The following is a 22,736-nucleotide window of genomic DNA, read 5'->3' as shown; positions in this document are numbered from 1 at the left end:
CCATTAAGTCTAATAATACGTTTAAGCATGCATTGTGCATGATGCCCTTTATTTTTAAATTTTGTTTTCCAAGAAATTAATTTTTCTTACATTTACAAAAGTATGAATGTGCACTCATTGGGGGCGGGGGAGACCTGGTCCTTCCCATTGACAGACTGAGAAGCACTGTCAGAGATGCTCCTATCAGTGGAGCCCTGTGTCCCTCTGCTTTCTGCTTGCAAGACTTAAATACAATCACAGTGAAAATGAAATAACATTTAAAATAAGGTCTAGCCAGGAGGAAGTATTACCATGACATTAAAGTAGAAAACTTTATAATAAATAAGAAGCAATAAGGACATTAAAAATAGGAATGATAGGAAAAATTCAAGGCAGGACATACAAAATTAGGATGTGATGACTTTTATTTATTATTATTTTTTAAAATATATTTTATTGATTTTTTATAGAGAGGAAGGGAGAAGGATAGAGAGTTAGAAACATTGATGAGAGAGAAACATCGACCAGCTGCCTCCTGCACACTTCCTACTGGGGATGTTCCTGCAGCCAAGGTACATTCCCTTGACCAGAATCGAACCTGGGACCTTTCAGTCCAAAGGCCACCGCTCTATCCACTGAGCCAAACTGGTTAGGGCAGATGTGAGGACTTTTATTAAAAGACATAGAACCATTAAAAGGATAATTCCTTACATGACATGAACTAATATAAAAGGAGCATAAATGACAATAAAATTTTCATTTAGGAATTGAAAACCAAGTTGATAACTTGGGTCCTCCCAACACCAGGCTTGCCCTCTGGGTGAGATCCAATGGGGAGAGATGGGTCGCTGGGTCTTGTTCTGGGTGCCTGCGAGTCCCGGCATCCTTGTTGCTTTATGCAGGGAGGAAACACGAATTCTCCTCACTACTGAACATGTCTACTGTCATGGCTCCTATGTGCAGTCCAGCAGTGGTCCCACTGGATTATCACATCCCCGTGGAAGGAACATCTGTTAGAAATACAAGGGCACGGTTTTTCATTTTTCAAGATCCTGAGCAAATTTAACTTTTTGATATTTATGAACTAAGAAAGGGTTTGCTTTTAGACATTTAATTTCATTTCACAGCAGTTAATAAAATAATATTTGAGTCTTAATGAAAGAGGTAATGCATTTTACCTTAAACATCAACCTTTAACTCACTTTTAAAATAATGTCTAAGTGTTGAGGCAAATTGAACCTTTGACATTATTTATATTACATTTATGGAAGAAAAAAAGTTTAAAAACCCACTAATATTATATTTATTCAATATATTGATGATTTCCTCCCTTTTTCTTATTATTCATGTTTATTACTTTAAAAATTATGACCCATGATTTCTTAAGCAAATTTATATGATTCCTTTTTCCATAAATAGTGAAAATTTGTTCATCTTAAGAAAGGATTTTATTAATGCAGTTAAAATACACTATTTTTTAAAGTTGCTTATCATAATATTCAAAATATGATTTTTTTAATTGAGTAAAACTAGCAGACTGTCTAATCACATTTATTTCTGTAAGTTTTTGATTCTTGCCAGGTATATGTCATTATTTTAAAATTAAGTCATAATTTTGTCAATTTTTTTTTTGACAGATTTAGAACATTGTATATTGGGCACATTTAGAAGTGTTCCCATATTTACAAATTAGGAGGAATGGATGGCTCTTCCATTATAGCATTCTTCAGCCATTATGTCATAATTGCTTAATTTAGACAAAGTAAGTCATGCCACATTGGTAATTGAGCAAAGATAAATCACAATTTTGTTAAATTGTTTTCCCTCCACGTAATTAGAATTGTGCAATCTTAAGGATTTGTTGAAATTTACAAATGGGATATACTTTGAACTGAATTTTAGGGGGGGGATCTTAACTGAGATTAATGCAGAAAATATTTACTTGCATTTTCTATTTTTGTTATTATTTTTTGTGTAAGTCATTTAAGTTTCAGAAAATTGGGACAATTTTAGAAAAATGTCCTGTACCTAAATTGTAACATATAAATTGTACATAACTTATTAAATCATTGAAAATATACTTGTCAACAGGAAAGAGTACATATGTTGTCCATTGCAAGAGTTCATGTACCATATAAATGTATCATATGAACGTACACATGAACGTTTTTTATTGCAAGAGTTTGTGTTGTACCATAACCAAGAAATGTAAACTTCTCTTGGATAAATAGATAGTGATGGTGTTTTCATAAACCATGTTTCTGTGAATGATTTTGATGACACTATTTGGATAGTATGATCACCATAGCTTTGTGTTGGATAGAACACTGCATAACCATTCTCTTAACATCCAGGAAGGAAGGATTAAATGAATAAATGAGTGACACTGGAAATATTTGGAACATCGATGAGGAATAATCAAACCCCTTGAAAAGTTTAAAGATTTGCTAGAAATTCAGCCTTTTCTTGGACTCATTTGGATAGTGTGATAAATTGGTCAAGCCCATTTTCCAGACTCCTACGGGAATTTTATCAAAGCAACAGCAACACATGCTTGTGTACTTTGTTTAACTCCAGTGTATTATTTATTCCTCTGAAGACACATTTCAAAGGGAAAAAGTATGTGTTGCAGATGCAGTGGCTCTAATTACAAAAATACACAGATGTTATACAAAATTTACCTTCAGGCCCAGGATATAAGTTCAGGATTTGAAGCCCAGGAGATTGCTGAGGTAAGAACCATTGTTCTGCAGTGAACAAACATGACAAGCTCTGCAAACGAGAGGCATGATGGCAGGGAATGGTGCTTTCCTCTCTTATAGCCAGACTGAAAGCGCTCTTAAAGAAAATATGTATACACTTCGTTCCACAGAAAGTGGCCTCTCTCATAAATAAAAGAAAACAGGAAAGAAAGGAAGGAAGGAAGAACTGGGAAGAAAAAAATAAAATGTATCAGCTTCCGAACAGTTAAAACCACAATTTACATTGGGAAACACAGTTGAAATCACAGCTTATTCTGGAGGTCTTACACATAGATTTAATCTAATATTCATTCTTTCCTTTTGTTAGAGAAAACATTTGGAACTATAGTTTAAATTCTTGTAGATGGTTCAAGTGGCTTAACTACACTGTCCAAAAAATGTTATATAAAAACTTGTTTTGGATAATTCCATGCAAAAGGCCCGAGTTAACAACTGCATTCTTATTACATTCATTCATTCAATACTATGCTAAGCAAAGGTTACAAAAACTGATCATGACTCTCTGCATTATAATACAACTAGAGGCCCAGTGCATGGGATTTATGCACTGATGGGAGGCGTGGCCTGTGGGGATTGGCCTGCTGTGGGAGTTCTGCTCATCTGAGAGGCTGCTCCTGGTGCAGCATTTTCGCCAGGCCTAGGGACAATAGCACTGAGAGGCAGCAGCCACGAACCCATCTCCCAGCCTCTAGACTCAGCTCTGCGAGCTGCACAACCTGCAGACCTCCAGAGGAGGCAGCAGGAAACAGGAGGAGGAGCCTGGGGCAAAGAGGTGACAATTGCAACCAGATGTTATTTGAGGGAACGCAAATGAGAAGAATTCCATTTTTGCCCCTGAAGAGAATTATTTGATGAGCTTAAACACAGTTCCATGGTCAGTGGCTGCCTTTCAGTGTTTTCCTTGCCCATGTCATCAGCCAAAGATTAACTAGGATAAAGAGATATTGGCAACTCTATCCAAAGTTTTCAAAATGTATATGTAAAAAGCAAATGAAATACTTTATAGTGTAACCTGGATTTAGTAGCTTGCTCACGAAGTACAGAAAATGGAAAATGAATAGTGTATTAGTTTCCTAGGACTGTAATAACAAAACACTAAAAAACAAATGGTTTAAAACAACAAAGATTTGGTCTCTCACAATTCTGGAGTCTGGAACTCTGAAACCGAGGTGATGGTGAAGCCATGCTCTCTCTGAAATTTGCAGGGAAGAATCCTTCCTTGCCTCTTCCTAGTCTCTGAGGCAGCTGTCAATCAACCCTTGGCAGATGCTCCACTCTAATTTCTGCCTCTGTTGTCATAGGACATTCTCCTTGGGTGTCTCTGTGTCTTTACTAATATTTCACATGATGTTTTCCTCTTGTCAAATTGAATTAAGGCCCATCCTAATGACCCCAACTTAACTTGATTAAATCTATTTTCAAATAAATTCCCATTTATAGGTATTGGGGACTGGGTAAAAAGTATATTTTTTAGAAGACGTAGTTCAACCTGTAACTAACTTTTCAGTGAGGAAACTTGGCAAACGTAATGTTAACCAAGCCATTAATCATTAATGTTGCTATCACTAGTGGTAGGTCATGCTGATGTTGACAGGACTCAGACACCCTACCTCAAAATATGGTACTTTAGCATGCATGCTGGTTATTTTAAGCTAAATTAGGCTGAAGGAATTTGAAAAATGACAGGTACAGGAAGGATTCCTTGATCTAACCCTGAGACAGGTCATAAAACCCTGGTGTGAGAGGTATGCTCTCTATACTCAGAGCATAATGAGCATCTTTATCTCTGAAGATGGAGGGACACCAAGAGGAATCTAAATGAACAGTCCTCGCTAAATTCCCCTAATTTACCAAATTGAGCTCATACACTGTTTGTCCTTTCACATTTGTTCACAACTTTCAATTCTTCATCAGTCCTAGCATAGAAACACTGGGGTTTAACCTTTCTTTATATTTTCATTTCCTTATGAAGGCTATCCAGTCATGTAAATGTATATTCAATAAATTTGAATGCTTTTCTCTTGTTAATCTTAATCTATATTTTGTTACAGAGACCCCACCAAGAACATAAGATAACATCATGACCCCCTGATTAAATGTATTATAAGAAGAAAAGGCATATCAGCCCTAGCTGATTAGGCTCAGTGGATAGAGCATGGGCCTGTGAATTGAAAGGTCCCAGGTTTGATTCTGGTCAAGGGCACTTGCCCAAGTTGTAGGCTCGATCCCCAGTAGGGGACTTGCAGGAGGCAGCCAATTTATGATTCTCTCTCATCATTGATGTTTCTATCTCTCTTTCCCTCATCTTTCCTTTCTGAAATCAATTAAATATATATATATATATATATATATATATATATATATATATATATATATATATATATATAATTTTTTTTTTTAAGAAGAAGAAGAAAGAAAAGGCACTTCACATCTCTGGTATTCTTCACAGTAATCATAACCCTAAGCCAATCATGGAAAATACTTCTTCTAGATTAAAATGAGCAGCATTCTGTAAAATACTTGACCACCACTTCTCTTCCAAGCTGTGCTAAGCAAAGGTTACAAAAACAGATCATAGGCATGGAAAAACAGAAAAACTTAGAAACTATTGCAGAGCAGAAGCCACTAAGGATACATGAACACTAAGCACTGTGGGAATCTTGGATTAGATCCTGCAACAGAAAAAGTACATCTGTGGGGAAACCAGTGAAATTCGAATAAAGTCTATAGCATAGTTAATAGCAATGGTGTTCGCTTTATTTGGTTTTAATAAAAATGCACCATATGATACCATCATACAGAATGGGATGAGAGGCACGTGAACCCTCTGCACTATGTCGACAACAGTAATGTCAATTTACGATTTCCAAATGTTTAAAAATTTACTTTAAAAAATAAAGTAAATAATAATGGTATCTATGTACTTTTCATTAGATGAGAAGCAATCAACTTATTAAAAAAGATATTTTCTAGTTAGAGTGATGGAGGATATTTAGTCCCTCTTTATACAATGGAGATGTTTCCTTCCATAAGGGAAGCAAACCCGAGATAGCAGTAAGATTACAATGTGCAAATACTTTTAATGGCATATGTATTCAAAGGTAGCATGCACTGATCGTTAAAAACAATGGGCAAACCATAGGTTTAGGAGCCAGAAGTTCATCTCTGGATTATTCATTCCACATGATAGGCCATGCAACTTTTCACATGGGCTATTTTACCGTCATGTGTAAGACTGGAATAGGCCGAAACCAGTTTGTCTCAATGAATAGAGCCTGTCAGCCTGCAGACTGAAAGGTCCCAGGTTCGATTCCAGAAAAGGGCATGTACCTTGGTTGTGGGCACATCCCCAGAAGGAGGTGTGCAAGAGGCAGCTGATCGATGACTCTCTCTCATTGATGTTTCTAACTCTCTATTCCTCTCTCTTCCCTCTCTGTAAAAAATCAATAAAATATGTCTAAAAAAAAAAAAAAAAGACTGGAATAGAATATGGCTGCCTATATGCTAGGAAGATAAAAGAAAATGTATTTCAATGCCAACTATATAATAGATGCTCTCCATTTTTATCATTATTTGTAGAGAGAGAAAGCAAGGGGAAAAAAATCATATTATGACACTGAGGCATTGGCAACAATATTCTTAACCTTTCAATTCAATGTTGATGATCCAGGAATGATGACAGAGTTAAGAGGCAAGAATCTAGACGCTTCCTTTCAGAGTGACAATAATTGAGCCACTAATGACCTTTGCAAACAATTACTTATCCATCTAGCTTCCTCCCTGACATTTCCATGTTTTCCCACAGACTATCATGAGAATTATTACACATAACATTTTGAAATGCAGATGCACTCTCTAATGTCCAAAAAGAAAGTAAAATGGAGATTTTAATTTTGTGCCAACAGTAATAGTTTCCCATGACCAATGTTGGTTTTCATAGTTCCTCATAAACTGTATTTATACATTCTAATACCTTTGTCAGGATGGATGTCAAAAATCAAATAGCAGGTGGGAAAGGAACTGAAGTTACTTTGATTATTTATATCATGAACAATAACTTGAATAGCACCAAAACATGTCAAAACCATCTCAATTATACAGTTAAATCAATGTAGAGATCAGCCTTCACTGAATTTGAAGACAGAATGTAATAGGGAGCCTAGATCACTCGATTTGAGATCATACAGCCATGTTGAAACTACTTGCTCATCTTGCACACCCACTTTTCCTGAGTCCCCTGTATAGACAAGTCTTTGCCCTTTTCCCCTTAAGCACTTAGTTGATAACCTCATCATTCTCCAAGTTTCAGCTCAGGGATTTCATTATTAAGGACAGGTTTCCTGCACAACCAGACTTCACTCTGTCCAGATTCCTCTGTCAACTGTGAGCTCCTTGCAGGTGGAGGCTCTAAGCCTCAGAACCCAGCACTGGCACATAGCTAGGCAACAGACTCATCTTGATCAACCTAAACTGAAACTTCATGAACAGGTAAATACCAAGTATTGATACTTTTTAAAATATATTTTATTGATTTTTTACAGAGAGGAAGAGAGAGGGATAGAGAGTTGGAAACATCCATGAGAGAGAATCACCGATCAGCTGCTCTTGCACACACCCCACTGGGGATGTGCCCACAGTCAAGGTACATGCCTTTGATGGGAATCGAACCTGGGACCTTTCAGTCCCTAGGCCGATGCTCTATCCAATGAGCCAAACCAGTTTCGGCCAAGCACTGATTCTTGATTATTGGAGAATTTTATTCTACCTTGCCAATATTTCGTTTAATCTTCTTTTATTCCTTTATTATAATCTCATTACTCTCTATTTCTTTTATTTTCCAAGCATGCATCATAGACAATTTTGACCCAATATGAGAATATGTAAGATATCTTTCCCATGCTAAATATATAAAGTAGATATTCATTTAAGTATGTCTTCTCTCTGCTCATTGCACATTCATTATAACAAAATAAACAACACAATTGTTTCTATCTCCCAAGATTGTTCCAACAACATATGGTTAACCTCACTAATATAAATGTATCTTCCAATAGATGTGCAATGAAGTATAATATTTATGGAAAAATGTACAGGCCTGTGTAGCTGGGGAACTATGTAGCTCATAATCCACATGAGCCCAAGCTTTCCACAGTTAGCTCTTCCAGACTCTCAAAGAAAATAGAATGGGTTACAGAAAACCAGAAAGAGGTCAGCTTTTTAAGAATCCAGGGGGGGTCATGGATGTGCTGGCCTTCCTGGAATGGCATATTCTTCATTTGAAAAGAGATAGGAGCACTGAGTAATTTGCAAATGAATGCATCTGCAGATGAATGAATACATCAAACACAATGGGAGCATTGTATCCAAGATTATACCATATTGCTCTTTGCATCCACTTCCAAAGAATTTGTTTCTCCCCCATCTGCATTAGTTCTGTTCCACTATCAGACACAAAGTCCAGAAAATGCAAGCCACTAAGAATATCTTGTGAAAGGGGCTGTGTTAACAGTTATTATGCTTATGTTACTTCCTTAATATCCTTTATTAACGAAAAGGAAAAAAAAACAGCATCAGAAGCAGCACTTAAAATTCAGAGTGGAGTGGCTTCTGGCCTCTCCTGAGTAGCTTTCCCACTCCTAATCTCTTTATTCTTTTCTTCTATGCTATGCAATAATGTGTTTGGGGCTAAGGAAAGCTAAATTCTCATATCCAGGTCTGAGGGGAAAAGATTACTTTTAAGGGAGTGAATAGAAAGCTTCTAATCTTAATTTTTCCAATGGATTTTTTAAAGTATGATCTAACAACACCATTTTAATATTGACATATATGAACCTAAATATACTTTATTCTAATAAATCGCTTTCCTCCTCCTATCTTCCTTATTTACAAGCAATTAAATTTCACTGTAACTGGATAAACAAATGTATTTATTTTATTATACAAATCTAATTTGACAATTGTATGTCAAACTACCCCTATAAGTGAACTCAATAAGACTGAGTTTCAGTCTGTTTTGCACAGTTGGGTCCAGATGAACTATATTGCAGTAATAACATCTATTTTTTTTAGATTCTTGAGCATTTCATTAAATTTACCTTAAAACTTAATTATGTAAAACCAGTGCATTGGAGTTTGTAAGATCATCATGAGTTTGGGAGATGATCCCTCAGGAGTTGAACACCCAGGGGAGCTGGGAGGTTGCATTACCATGACCAAAATATGCTTAAATGCAAGCCCATTTTTCTTCCTGCATGATGCAACATTTATTGGAAACAATCCAAATCCATATGTATGCTCTAAATTATCCATTTAGTGTAGCAAAAAAGTAGTGTTTCCTGTTACATTATATAATATTGGTCATCAATTACTTTTATAAAGTGCGCTGTTAGAGGTTTTAAGTAAGCATGCAGACAGAAACTATAGTAACCCATACTTTTATAATATATATTTAAAAAAAATAGAGGATAGCTTCTTATACACACAGTATGTGTATACTGGCCTTCCTACGTAAATATATACATGATTAAAACAAATTTCTGAATATGGTATATAATGACCTTACTCTTACTATTTTTAACATTTTTATGAGTTAACGCAGAAAAACATCTCATCAACTTAATCTCCAAATCATGCCAGTGAATTTGTTTAAAGATAGTTTTAGAGAAGGGGGACATTTGGGAGAGTGAGACCCAGAGACTGTGATGATAATGCTCTGAGATATCAGAGACAGAGACATTTTGTTTTTCCTTGTTATTTAAGACTAGAGGGTTCCCTCCTCCTGGCCTGTGGGATTGGGCTGAAACTGGCTCTCTGACATTTCCTGAGGGATCTTGGATTGCAAGCCGGCACAGGCCAGGCCGAGGGACCCCCTGAAGCATGTCCCTCACATGGGTGGTTGGCCAGCCAGGAGGACTTTAGGGCATATCTGTCCCATCTCACTCAGTCCTGATCACTGGACCCCAGCAGCAAGCTAACCTACTAATTGGAGTGTCTGCCTTTAGGTGGTCAGTGCATGTCATAGCAAGCAGTTGAGCAAACTGAGCATATTATGCTTTGAATGGTTGAACAGCCAACCAGTTGACTGGACACTTAGCATATTAGGCTTTTATTATATAGGACTAGTGGCCCAGTGCATGAAATTCATGCATGGAGGGAGGATTCCCTTAACCCAGCCTGCACCCTCTCTAATCAGAGATCCCTTGGGGGATGTCTGACTGCCAGTTTACCAGATTTTATGACTCAGGGTTTTATATATTAGGATATTTGTAATTCCTTACTATTGTCCAATTATCACATTCTCAGGAGGCTTATTAAAGTGAACAAGTATAATATCACCTGTGTTTGCTAAGTATGTGTCCATTTTGTTACACAGAATTACTGGCAATCATTGATTACTAAGTTCAGCTTTAATAGTCAATCATGTAAGCCAGACTTGGGGACATGAGAGGATATTTAAGAATCAAACAGAGAATGATGTCATGGATCTTTAGGTTAAGCTGCCTCCATGTTTCTTTTTACATGTGGTTTCAATTAGATTAATTGTGCGGGGAGAATTCTGAGAATTCAGTCAAATCTTGCCTGTGCTGGGTATCTCATGAAGGTAGGTTGGCAACCAGGAAAAAATAGTCTTTACTTTTTTAAAATTTCCTTAAGGAAGAAACGATGTTACATTTTGATGAAAGAAGATAAATCATCTAGCAGAACTGAATCCTCCTTCCCATCCCAAACCCCTAAACATATTGATAATATGTATAGATTTCTGATATCCCTTATTTTAAAAAGTGTTTTTTTCTTTAGCAGTTGGCCCGTTTGTTTAAGATTTCCATCCAAAGGAATAAATTTTCAAAAACTGCCAGGTATCCAGACATCATCCTACTGCATCATATATTATAGCATATTACAAAAGTCTGACTACAGCAAATTTGGACAGATTATTTCAAAACATGACATATAAATACATAATGTGTAGGATTCATGAAAAATGAGGAAAATAAAGCAAGATATTCTTCTTTCAAATTGGCCAAATTAAATTCCAAATATTTTCAAACATTTGAGGTTTTCTAGGGAAGAAATTGTGTTACCTGCCTGAAATGATAATTTCCTGAATGCTGCTTTGGAACATGCCAGATACTTGCTTAGATTAAAATGGAATTTATTACATAAATTCCATTTTATATAATAAATATGTATATATGTATATAATGTTTTCCCTCACCTATATGTGTGTATGTATATATTAAAATATAATTTATTATATTTTATTATTTTAAAAATATATTTTTATTTCAGAGAGGAAGAGATATATAGAAACATCAATGATTATATAGAAACATCAATCATTGACTGGCTGTCTCCTGCATGCCCCACACTGGGGATCATGATAGCAACTTGGGCATGTGCCCTGAGTGGGAATCAAACTGTGACCTCCTAGTTCATAGGTCCTTGCTCAACTACTGAGCCCTGCCAGCTGGGCTAAGTTCTTATATTTTTAAAGAGAAACCAGATTACTTAAATTTCTTCTTGGGCCATTTTATTAAGAGTTCAACTTGATAAATACTTGACCACATCAATTTTAAATCTCTTGCTTCCCTGACTCCAGTCCTCTGCTAACCAGATATCCTTCAGCCAATCAAGCTATAGTTTTTAGAATTCACCAAATCCTTTTAACTATATTTTCAAATATTTATCGATTACCTCCTGATTCAGTAACAAATTATGCCCAAACCGAGCAGGCTAAAATAACAACAGTGGGAGAGATAATCTTTGCATCATATTGTCTGGACCTCAGCTAGAAAGGCTTAAAGATGGAGTTTGGAATCATCATCAGGCATCTTTACTCACTTGTCAGGCAGTTGATGGTGTTTGATTAGCTGGGTCCTCAGCTGGACTGTCAGCTAGCACTTCCCTGTGCTTCTCCATTTGGTGAAGGTTTGGGTTTCCTCACAGGATGTCAGATGGGCTCTGAAAACAAGTATCCTCAGTGGGTCAGATGGAAACTGCATCACATTTTATGACCTACCATCAGAGGTCCACAGTGTCACTTCTCTGTAATTACAAGGGGAGGAAATATTGACCCACCTCTTGATTGAAAGAGTCTCTGAGTTGCACAGGGACTTCAGGCTGTGGGATGAGAGTTGTAGCAGTCACTTTTGATAGCACATTCTGCCCCATTTTCATTCCTCTCCTTATCTGCAATGACTGTTTTAGGTCTGTGTCTCAACATCTTTTGCTGGGACTTTAAGGCCAGTGGTCTACTACCTGGTCTCATTGCCTTCACACTAATGCTCTTCAAAGCCACCCTCCATAGATCTGGAAGGTGACCTTTCTAAAATGGAAATCTGTCCAAAATTCCAGTGTTCCAAAGCTAGCAAGAGTCCTTACAGAAGAAAGGCCTTCAATCTGGCATGTAAACTTTTCATGATCTGTTTGTTTCACTGTACAACCCATTCACATGGCACTCTCCAACAAAAGTAAGCTTCTTGCAGTTTTCCCTCACCTCATCACACATGTACACACACTTCACATGCCTTTTCCATGGTGTCCCCCTCAACTGAATTCTTCATGATCTATATTATCCTTTACCTAATGCATTCCAATTTTCTACAAATAGAGTCAGGCATTATCTCCTCCACCATTTGCAACCTGGTTTCAACTTATATATTGTAATTCTTTTTAAAAAAGATATATTTTATTGATTTTTTCAGAGAGGAAGAGAGAGGGATAGAGAGTTAGAAACATCGATGAGAGAGAGAGTCATTGATCAGCTCCCTCTTGCACACCCTCTACTGGGGATTTGCTCGCAACCAAGGTACATGCCCTTGACTGGAATCAAACCCGGGACCTTTCAGTCCACAGGCCGACGCTCTATCCATTGAACCAAACCGGTTTCGGCTATATTGTAATTCTTGTATCTATCCAATTTGCCTCAATTTCCCATCTATTAAAAGGAAATGTATTAACTAGTGCCACCCCAATACATTTAATAAAAAAGGAAATATAGCCCTGAACTTATAAGCTCTTATAAAAAATAAATGCATTTAAGACATGTGCATTTCTTATAACAAAGCCAGCATATGGGCACTGCTCAAAAGATATTAGGTATTATTATGATTATAAGCCAGTTGCATCTTATATTTCTGGCAAACTGGAATAATTGTGGAAAATGTTTTGCCTCAGTGTCTTTGCCTTTGTTCTTTTCTGCATGGAATTCTCTACCCCTACCACTGTCTGGACCCATTTCCCCCATTTCCAAATTCTATTTTCAATTCTACAAATTCTCAGGGAAGTTATCCACAATACCCTTGATGTTTGTGTCTCTCCCCCCTAACACCCCCCCCCCCCCCAATTTATATGTTGAAACTAATGCCCAGTGTGATGGTATGAGGTGGTGGAGCCTTTGGGAGGTGCTTAGGTCATGAGGGTAGAGCCCTCATTAATAAGATTAGTGCTCTTATAAGAGAGACCTTAGAGACCAAGCTTTCCCCTTCCACTATGTGATGACTCAGGGAAAAGGTGGCTACCTATGAACCAGGCAATGGATTCCCGCCAGACACTGAATCTCGCCAGTCCCTGTGCCATCATCTTGGATTTCCAAACCTCCGGAACTGTGGGAAATGAATGTTTATTGTTTATAAGCCACCCATTCTCTGGTATTTTGTGTTAGCAGCTCAAACAGTTGAAGTCAGCATCTTTCTTCTTCATTCTTTAAAACCCTCATAATTTTGTTTATATACCCTATTTAAATCTGCATGTTATAGTTCTATATTCATTTGTTTAAATTTGTTATGTTTATGGAATCACTGGGGACAAGTATTGCATCATATATCTTCATATCTTTAATTCCTAACATTTTGCCTTGCTTGGAATAAACAGATATTCACTGCATTAAATTAAAGACAAAAGAATTCCTTTTGAAGTATCAGAGATTTTGATATTATTAAACCAAGACAAGTGTATATTAAATTTGAAATTTAGATTTTCAGCCAAGGGGAACATTAAAGAAATAATTGGAGGACATGATATTTGGGCTGGGTCTTGTAAGAAAAGTTCAGTTGGATTTGGTAAGCATTTGTTGTTCCAGAGAAAAGAAGAAATCAGAAAAGTTGTCCAGTGAATGCAACAATATAAATATCCCTATTTTGTGGGGAAGGCCCAGGGTGTGTGGGTATGGAGAACAGAGTTTGGTTGGTTGAGATATATTTGGTTGTAAGGGGAGGAGTAAGGAAGGTGGAGCCCTGTGCTAAAGTCTTAAAATATTCTGCTTTTTTTCTGTAGGTGATATAAAGCCATTAAAAAAGTCTAGATGTGATCAAACTGAGTTAAGGGAAATTGCATGGAGAAAGAACCACTGAGGTGAACTGATTAGTAAAGGCATCTGATCTCAAATACTTTCTCCGTAAATGTTTAAAGAAAATCTAATTTGGATGTGGATATATTTGCTTTTCCACCGGCAGTTCTATTTTATAATCTTGAAGTTGCTTTTTAGGTGAAGATTTTCAGTTACTCCCAACCCACGTGGGGATCACTCCAGTAAATGACCCCGGGACGGCAGCTCCACACACCAATTACAATACTCAGGAGATTTCTGCACGGAGTCTGTGTCACGCTGATTTCAATTAACACACTTCTTAATTAGGAAGAAATACAGAGGTAAAGAGGGTGATACTTTTAATCTGTTGCTCGTTGTTTAGCTTTGTGCCTATTTGAGACATAAGATAGCATAGGTGGATGGAGAGCCAACATCATGATGAAATTCCTTGTGACAATTAGAATTGTTAGGTCAGATAAATTATATGCAATTTAAAGTTTATTCCAGACTCCACATTTGCCTTGGAGAAATTGTTTAGTTGTTCTTTAAAAGCTATTTCTGTGGACTCTAAATGTCAAACTGTTATGGACAGTGTTCTAATTAAGCCAACATCATACATAGAAATTAGGTTCCTAATTCAGTTTCTGATGGAAAAGGCTGCAGTATAGTTTCCTCAAAAACAACAGAACAACAAAACCAAACAAGGGTTGCTGCATTGTGCCAACTGAACTTCAAGACACTGTGCCCTTGGGCATATATGTAATTTACCCATTGAGGCTTACTTTCAATATATAAACAGAGAATATTACTTCAGCCAAAGAGAAGTAATACCCTACCATGCCAGCCTTCTGCTCTTTCCCAAAACTAGATAATCTGACCTAAACTAAAAAGCTCATGTGATAAAGAAAAAGGAAATCATTGCTTCCTGAACTTAAACCTAATTATATTCATATAAGAAGGAAGTGACTTATAATTAAAATGGTAATAGAAAAGCATTTTTCCTCTCCTGTATCAACACCTTTGCTGCCCGAAGGAGGAAACAGTGACAGACTTTGACACTGATGTTCTCTGTCTTTCACCATGCCTAGGTCACTTCCTTTGAAAGCAGAAACCTTCTGGCCAAAAGATGTGAGAAGTTATGCCTTTGAGATTTATTTTCCTTCTCTATACGTTGACCAAGCAGAGTTGGAAAAATATCAATACTATGGGTGGTGTAGGCACTGGAAAGTGTACTATTGGCGTGGACAAGACTAGGATGGGTTTCTGCATAGATAGAGAAGATATCAACTCTCTTTGCATGACTAAGTTCAGAATCTTATGGAGAGAAATAGTCTTTCTTATTATTGCATTGGGTGGCTAGAAATTGGAACAGAGACAATCGTTGACAAATCAAAGTTGGTGAAGACTAATTTGACATAGCTTTTTCAGGAGTCTGGGAACACAGATATAGAAGGAGTAGACACCACAAATGCCTGCTATGGAGGAAGAGCCACTGTCTTCAATGCTGTGAAATAGATTGAGTCCAGTTCTTGGGATGCATGGTCTGACCCGGTAGTTGCAGGAGATATTGCTGTATATGTCACAGGAAATGCTCGACCTACAGGTGGAGTCAGATCCATTACTCTGCTCATTGGGCCAAATGCTCTTTTCATTTGTGAATATGAAATGAGACTTTATGGGACACACTTACAACATTCCTATGGCTTTCATAAGCCTGATATGTTTTCCAAATATCTCATAGTAAAAGAGAAACTCTCCATCTAGTGCTCTAGTTGTCCAATAGACCACTGCTACTCTGTGGTAAAAAAAGATCCGTGTTCAGTGGCAGAAAGAGAGACATAAAAAATTTTTTACTTTGATGACTTCAGCTTCATGATCTTCCCTTCATCCTATTGTAAACTGGCTCAAAATCTCTAGCTCAGATCATGCTAAATGGTCAGCCCAGAGATTAAAACAGTATCTGGAGTGGCCTGGAAGCCCTTGGGGGTATTAGATTAGAAGATGCCTACTTTGATAGAGATGTGCAAAAGGCATTTTTGAAGGCTAGTTCTGAACTTTTAGTCAGAAAACAGAGGCGTCTTTGCTTATATCAAATCAAAATGGAGATATGTGCATGTCCTCCATGGATGGCTGCCTTAGTTCTGTTCTAGCCTAGGACTTGCCTTAGCTGGCAGGAAAGAGGGTCAGCATGTCCTCTCACGGTCCTGGTTTGGCTGACACCTTCCACTTCCTTAAAGATACACAATGTCACTCCAGGGTTGGCTCTTGAGAAAATAATAGCAAGTTTTTATTTATTATACTTGCAAGTTTTTATTTTATTATCCCAAAATAATAAAAAGTTTTTATTATTTTGGGAGACTATTGACTTGTGCAAGCATGAAAGTGGAGGGGCATTCATCACCTGGTCAAATATAGTCCCCAGAGTTCAATAGATTTACTCTTTGAAAGGCCATGGTGCCTGATTAGAAGGGATGAAAAGCACAGGGGAATTTACACCTGACCACCCTCTCCAAATAACGACACTTTGGACGAAGGAATAGGCATGTGCATTCAAACCCAGTAGCTAAACATGTCCTCAGTCATTCTAGGAAAGTGCCAAGACTCCAGAGAACGTCAGCAAAACCAGAGCATCTGTCATCAGCATTGGCGGGGAGAGGGGGAGGAGGGGAATGTATGGGAACGGTTAGAATGGAATGTCTGGAGATAATACTAAAGTAGGGGTGTCGAACTCAATCAGAGAAGGGGCCAAAATCTAAAATCCAGCCTAAATCGCGGGCCGAATGGTTTACTGAACAGTCATAAACTGTCATTGTGATGGAAACGCAGCGGAGTGCAGTGATGACAGCTCGGTGCGGGCCACATTACAAGGCCTGGTGGGACGGATTTGGCCCGCGGGCCTTGTGTTTGACACATGTGTACTAAAGGGTTACATGTTACTTAACATTTTAGGTGACTGACATGGAGCCTGGAAAACTATCATGTTCTTTGGAAAGTCTCTTAGCCTCCTATTGAGTCTAGCCAATGCTTACTGTATTCCATGATGTTAATGGCTCTGTAAAACTTCCTATCTCTGGCCATTCGTATGCATAAAGCCTAGTTTTTAAATGTGGTTTGATGAGTCCTGTGATTCTGACAGAAAGAAACAGAGATACTAGTCTTCAGTTTTAGTTTTTTTTTGTTTGTTTGTTTGTTTGTTTTTTAATGTGATTTCTTCCAACAAACAGGATACTGAAAGTACCTGTGGTTTTTGAAAAGTTTCTAATTCAAAGAATGTGCTCTTACATGTGATATATACAAACCCTGTTTGAAAATGACAAGACAAACATGTTCTTTTCTAAACTTCGTACATTCTGAAGAGAAGAGTTGGGACGGTGACTGGTTCTGGAAACTGGAATGTGCTTTAAACCCTGTGAGGAGTGATTGCAAAGGCCCGGGGTGGAGAGTCTGTCCCTGAGCAGGCCTGGGGTTGGGGGGAAGGGGGGAGGCTGGTGTATTTGCAGCTCTGAGTGTAGCTCTAGGTCTGTTCCTGAATCCGTTCATGCTGGACCTGGCTGAAAAACTGAGAAGTTACTGGAACTTGTGAATGAGGAAGCTTGTTGATGCACTCTTTGTACCTTATTTTGAGTAATAAATAAATAAACCATTTTTCTAGCTGCTCTTAAACATTTTAAAAAGAAGGACAAGGCCAAGGCACTAGGTTACTTTTGATACGTCAGTGTTATAAATGTAGCCCAAAGACTGACAACCTGCCTTCATGTTACAAGGATTCTCTTCCTTTAAGAAAATCTGTTTAATGAAAAGATAAAGGTGATACCCAAGTTTTCACATAGTTTGATCAGCCAAAATGAGTTTTCCATTTAAGATCTGGAAGTAGAATCTAGAAAGCATTTTCTTAGACTTCCATCTTAAGAAAACCATCCCAAGATCTGAATAAGACTGGATAGACAGTCTTGTAGAAATTTTTGGTGTTGAACTATGACATGAGCCTTATAGATGGTTAAATAGAGTGAGTTGGAACCAATGTACAAAATTAAATTTTTAATATTTGCTGTTAAATTCGGTGACGTTTCAGTTATCTAAAATCTATGCACACAAATATGAAATGGAATGTTTCAAATGTTTCAAATTGCAAGGTAATATGTAATGTAAAGTTTGTAAAATACTCTTGTCTAATATTAACTAATGGTATTTTGACTTGTAAAGACATAATTTGTTAAAATGACTTCATTTTTATATCCACTGATATAGATTAATAATGGAAGTTCAGACTTGAAAGATTGATGGGAAAATGGTGCATGCAATGATTTTGCAAGCCTATGGTTTAGTATGCTTTGAAAAGAGTAATTTAAGTTTTGGGTGTCAGCAATAGGCAGGCCTAGTAATACTATCACAGAATTAACTAGATACCTTATTAACAGTGAGGTGAATAACTTCGAGTAAAATTTTAGGGAAATAATTTTAAAAAGAGCTTTAGAAGTACAGTGATGCCACTGCTTTGTAATAACATGTTCAGGAAGGTTGGTAAGAGAGACATTTTTACTAGAAGTTTTTGCAGGTATTAAACACAGATATCTGGAGGCAGGAGTCCGTAATCTAGGGTTTTATTTAATCTCCCTTTAATTAAAGAGGAGAAACACTTTTAATTTCAACCAGAATCTGTGAAATGCTTTTATCATTTCATACACATTGCCATGAGACTATTATGGTTAAAGGACATTGGATTGTTCCTTTTTTAGGTCAATAACAAGGCCTTCCATTTTATTGAATTACCTTATGAAGGCTTCACATAAATTACCTTATGTATTCCCCACAAAGTAATGCGGTTGAAATAATTACTCACCTTTTACAGGTGAGAAAGCGATGTCTAAACATGTTCAAAGATGTTGCCAAAGTTACAAGCAATTAAACGAGTCAGTGTTTGAATCCAGGTTAGTGTGAATGCAAAACTTGAACTATTTATTTCCCACAACCTTTTAATGACTGACGTGCAGTCTCTCAAGATATTCTGTGGGGATGGTGTTTTAAAGTGTTCCTTAAGTCAGCACTGGCCTTGGCTTCTGCTGCATCTTCAGCAGTATCCTACTAATTGGGACCTCTTAATGCTAAAACTGTGAGGTTCACAGGCACACTGAGGTAGGAAGGGTTCAATTTGTAACTTAAAAGTAGCTTTCTCAGATCCCTAATTTGATGGTTAGGAAGGAAATGGAACTGTAAATTGAACCCATTCTACTTGCTTGTTGGTCTGGGTAACTTAGTCTTAGTTATGGTCTTTCCATGATAATATTCGTTTTCCTGTCCAGGAAGTAGTGTAATTGGGAGGGTAACAGCCCTTTATATTTAGGACAGTCTTTATATAGCATGCATAGTTCAGCCACTTAGGATGCAAATGAAGCTTAAACCATAATTTAAATGAATATTTTACTTTGGAGTGAGTGCCATCGTCTGAATGTCTGTATCCGCGCCAAATTCATATGTTGAAATGTTAACCCCCAAAGAGTATGTATGAGGAGGTGGGTCCTTTGAGCGATGCTGGGGTCATGGGTGTGGAGCCTTTCCGAATGGGATTAGTGCCTTTACAAGAAGAGATCACAGCCATCCCTTCATGTGAAGACACAGAAATCTGAATCCCAAAGAGGGCGCTCACCTGGCCATGCTGGCACCTAGACCTCAGACTTCCAGCCCCCAGGCTGCGAGCAGTAAATTTCTGTTGTTTACAAGCCGTTCAGTCTGAGGTATTTTATAATAGCGACCTGAGTGGACCAAGTTTTCAAGTAGGAAGACTTGCTTTTGACTCATTTCCTTACCTGAATATATTCTTGTCATTTATTTTTTAGCTCTGAGTCATGCCTCCTCAGCTCACCATATACCTAGAATATCAACTAGAGCCAAAGGCTACTTCTTGGATTTGTCCTGTCAGTTTCCAATTTAGGAAAATAGGGTGCAGCTACCTTCTTGTACTATTTCTATACATTCAATGCTTCTACACCTCTAAGCCCTCAGGGACATTCAAGGAAACTTCACACTTTTGTGTCACTTTCTACTCTGATTCAAGACCATCAGAATTATAATTAATTTGCATTTAGACCCTTGTGTAAGGGGATGTCATTTCTTGAAATTCTACTGGATGACCAAATAAATAAATAAATAAATAAATAAATAAATAAATAATAAATCATCCAGTGCTCTGTGTACATTTAATTAGAAATTCCAGTTAATTATTCATTATTTCATTTACATTCCTGGAAATTTATAAAGAAAATAGTTTCTTCCAACTTTCTGTCAAAAAAAAATCTGTACAGCACAAGAAAGAGTTTTCTTTTTTGTAGGATTAGATCCTTAAGTGACCTATGTTAAAAATACTTCTCTTTCTCAATGTTTCCATTTACCTTTCAGTTGTTAAAAAAACAACTCAAGTCATTTTAAAAAGAGGCACATTTTACAGTGAGAAACACTAAAAGCACAGCATGGAAGAAAATACACTTTTACTTTTTTAAATTTAACAAACACATATTTAAGTGCTTTAAAATATCAATTTATTTAATCCTTATAATAATCCTATGAGGCCAAATATTTTTTCCAATTTTACAGATGTGACTACATCTGTAAATAATGTATGATAATATTTGATATTCGATACTATCAAATGGCGATGACAAAATGAGTTCTGTATACAGGTTTGAAAAAGTAGCAGAAGTGTTGAGTGCGTGCTTCTTTAAAGAGCTGCTACTTCTCTCTGTGGCCATTTTCTGGGCTTAATTTCAAAGGTGAGTAAAATTCATACTTTGAGCAGCTTCTTAAGAATTCTGGTGGACAAGCTCCTGAAGCTAATTCTAAAGATGAACTTTTTATTTATTTATTTTTTATTAAGTTCTGCGCCAAGGCGAATCACATTATAGTGGAGCTCCAGCATGGATTTATTTTTATAGTTGGAGCAGCAAATTAAAGGAAATTTCCTTTGCTTTTGAGCCATTCTCCAGTTTAATTGTTCACACTTATACAATAGGTGCTAGCATAACCTATTGGGAAGGATAGCAGAAAGCAATTGAGTTCTCTTTGTTCCTTAATGGCCTGTGTGATTTTAGGTAAATCCTTTTTTGATTTTTGTTTTCTTTTAAGTAAAACAAGAATAATGACACTTTCATTTCCCTACCTACCTCCTAGGAAGAGTCTATGATGAAAACTCAAAGGAGCTATGACTCCTGAGGAGGAGAGGCACAGCTGTGCACCCCCTTTTCTTTTCTTCTTTTTTGAGCTTATGTTAGACTCCTGGTAATATTATCCACTATTCTTGCCTGAAGGGTATTTGTGATTTTGATGGACAAGGAATACTTGTGATGTTTGCCAAGCATCCAAGTACAAAAGCTTTTGATTAAAGCAATATTTTAACACTTTCAGACTGTGGGAGCCTTCTACTTGAGATTGTATCTGCTTTGCTGTAATGGGCAGAGAAGTTAACTTCTTTACTTTTTTTTTACATAAATAATTATTAAATGTCTACCAAAAATTAATGTATAGGAAAAAATATGGGTCAACATTGAAGTTAATCTACAATCCCCCCCCTTTACCTATTACCCCAGTCCTCACAGACATTATTTAAATTAGATGAGATTTAGCCCAGTTGGCATGAATCAGTAGTTGAGCATTGACTGATGAACTAGGAGTTCATGGTTCAATTCCCAGTCAGAGTTGTGGGCTCAGTCCCCAATCGGGGCCCTGTGGGAGGCAGCCAATCAATGATTCTCTCTCATCATTGATGTTTCTATCTCTCTCTCCCTCTCCCTTCCTCTCTGAAATAAATAAAAATATATTTTAAATTAGATGAGATTCAGTTTCTTATTTATTAAATAAAGCTGCTATTATCTTTTATGCTATCTTATATAAAAAATAGTAATATGCAAATTGACCATCACTCCAACACACAAGATGGCTGTCCCCATATGGTCAAATATGGCTGCCCCCATGTGGACACAAGATGGGCAGCAGGGGAGGGCAGTTGGGAGGGACCAGGACTGCAGGGGAGGGAAGTTAGGGGCAATCAGGCTGATAGGGGAATAGTTAGACATCAATCAAGCGGGCAGGGGAGAGGTTTAGGGTAAGGTGACCAGATTGTCCCGCTTTTGGTGGGACAGTCCCGATTTCTAACAAATTTTTCCACATCCTGCGGTGTTTTAAAAAAGTCCTGATATTTGGAAAGATTGGAAAGGTTCCTTCCAAAAATCGGGACTTTTTTAAAACACCGCAGGATGCGGGAAAAATTGTTAGAAATCGGGACTGTCTCACCAAAAGCGGGACAATCTGGTCACCTTAGTTTAGGGGGTGATAAGGCTGGCAGGCAGAAGTGGTGAGGGGCAATCAGGAAGACAGGCAGGTGATCAGATAGGAGCCATCAGTTGTGAGAGGGATGTCCACCTGCCAGTTTAGGCCCGATCCTGGCTGGAGATTAGAGCCAATTGGAGCCTTCCTTTCCCTGGCTGCTGGCTACTGGCCGGGGCCTTCCTTTGTTCTGTTCTACACCCTGGTGGTCAGCAAACATCATAGCGAGCATTAAAACTTCCAGTTGATTGGACTTCTAAGAGGACAATTTGCATATTAGCTTTTATTATATAGGATAATGATGAAATCAAGGGCACCAATTAAATGCATGTTTTAGTCAGCCACATTTGCTTAAGCAAAGACAACCTCACTTT

The 22,736-nt window shown here is 37.4% G+C and overlaps 1 pseudogene; it reads left to right on the top strand.

The window, feature by feature from the left end:
- The first annotated feature begins 15,126 nt into the window (after positions 1–15,126).
- Positions 15,127–19,673, top strand: LOC118703042 (annotated as a pseudogene).
- The last annotated feature ends 3,063 nt before the right edge of the window (positions 19,674–22,736 follow it).

Source organism: Pipistrellus kuhlii, unplaced genomic scaffold (genome assembly GCF_014108245.1).
Source record: "Pipistrellus kuhlii isolate mPipKuh1 unplaced genomic scaffold, mPipKuh1.p scaffold_m20_p_4, whole genome shotgun sequence".
NCBI classification, from domain to species: domain Eukaryota; kingdom Metazoa; phylum Chordata; class Mammalia; order Chiroptera; family Vespertilionidae; genus Pipistrellus; species Pipistrellus kuhlii.
This window is presented reverse-complemented; position numbering and strand designations above follow the sequence as displayed.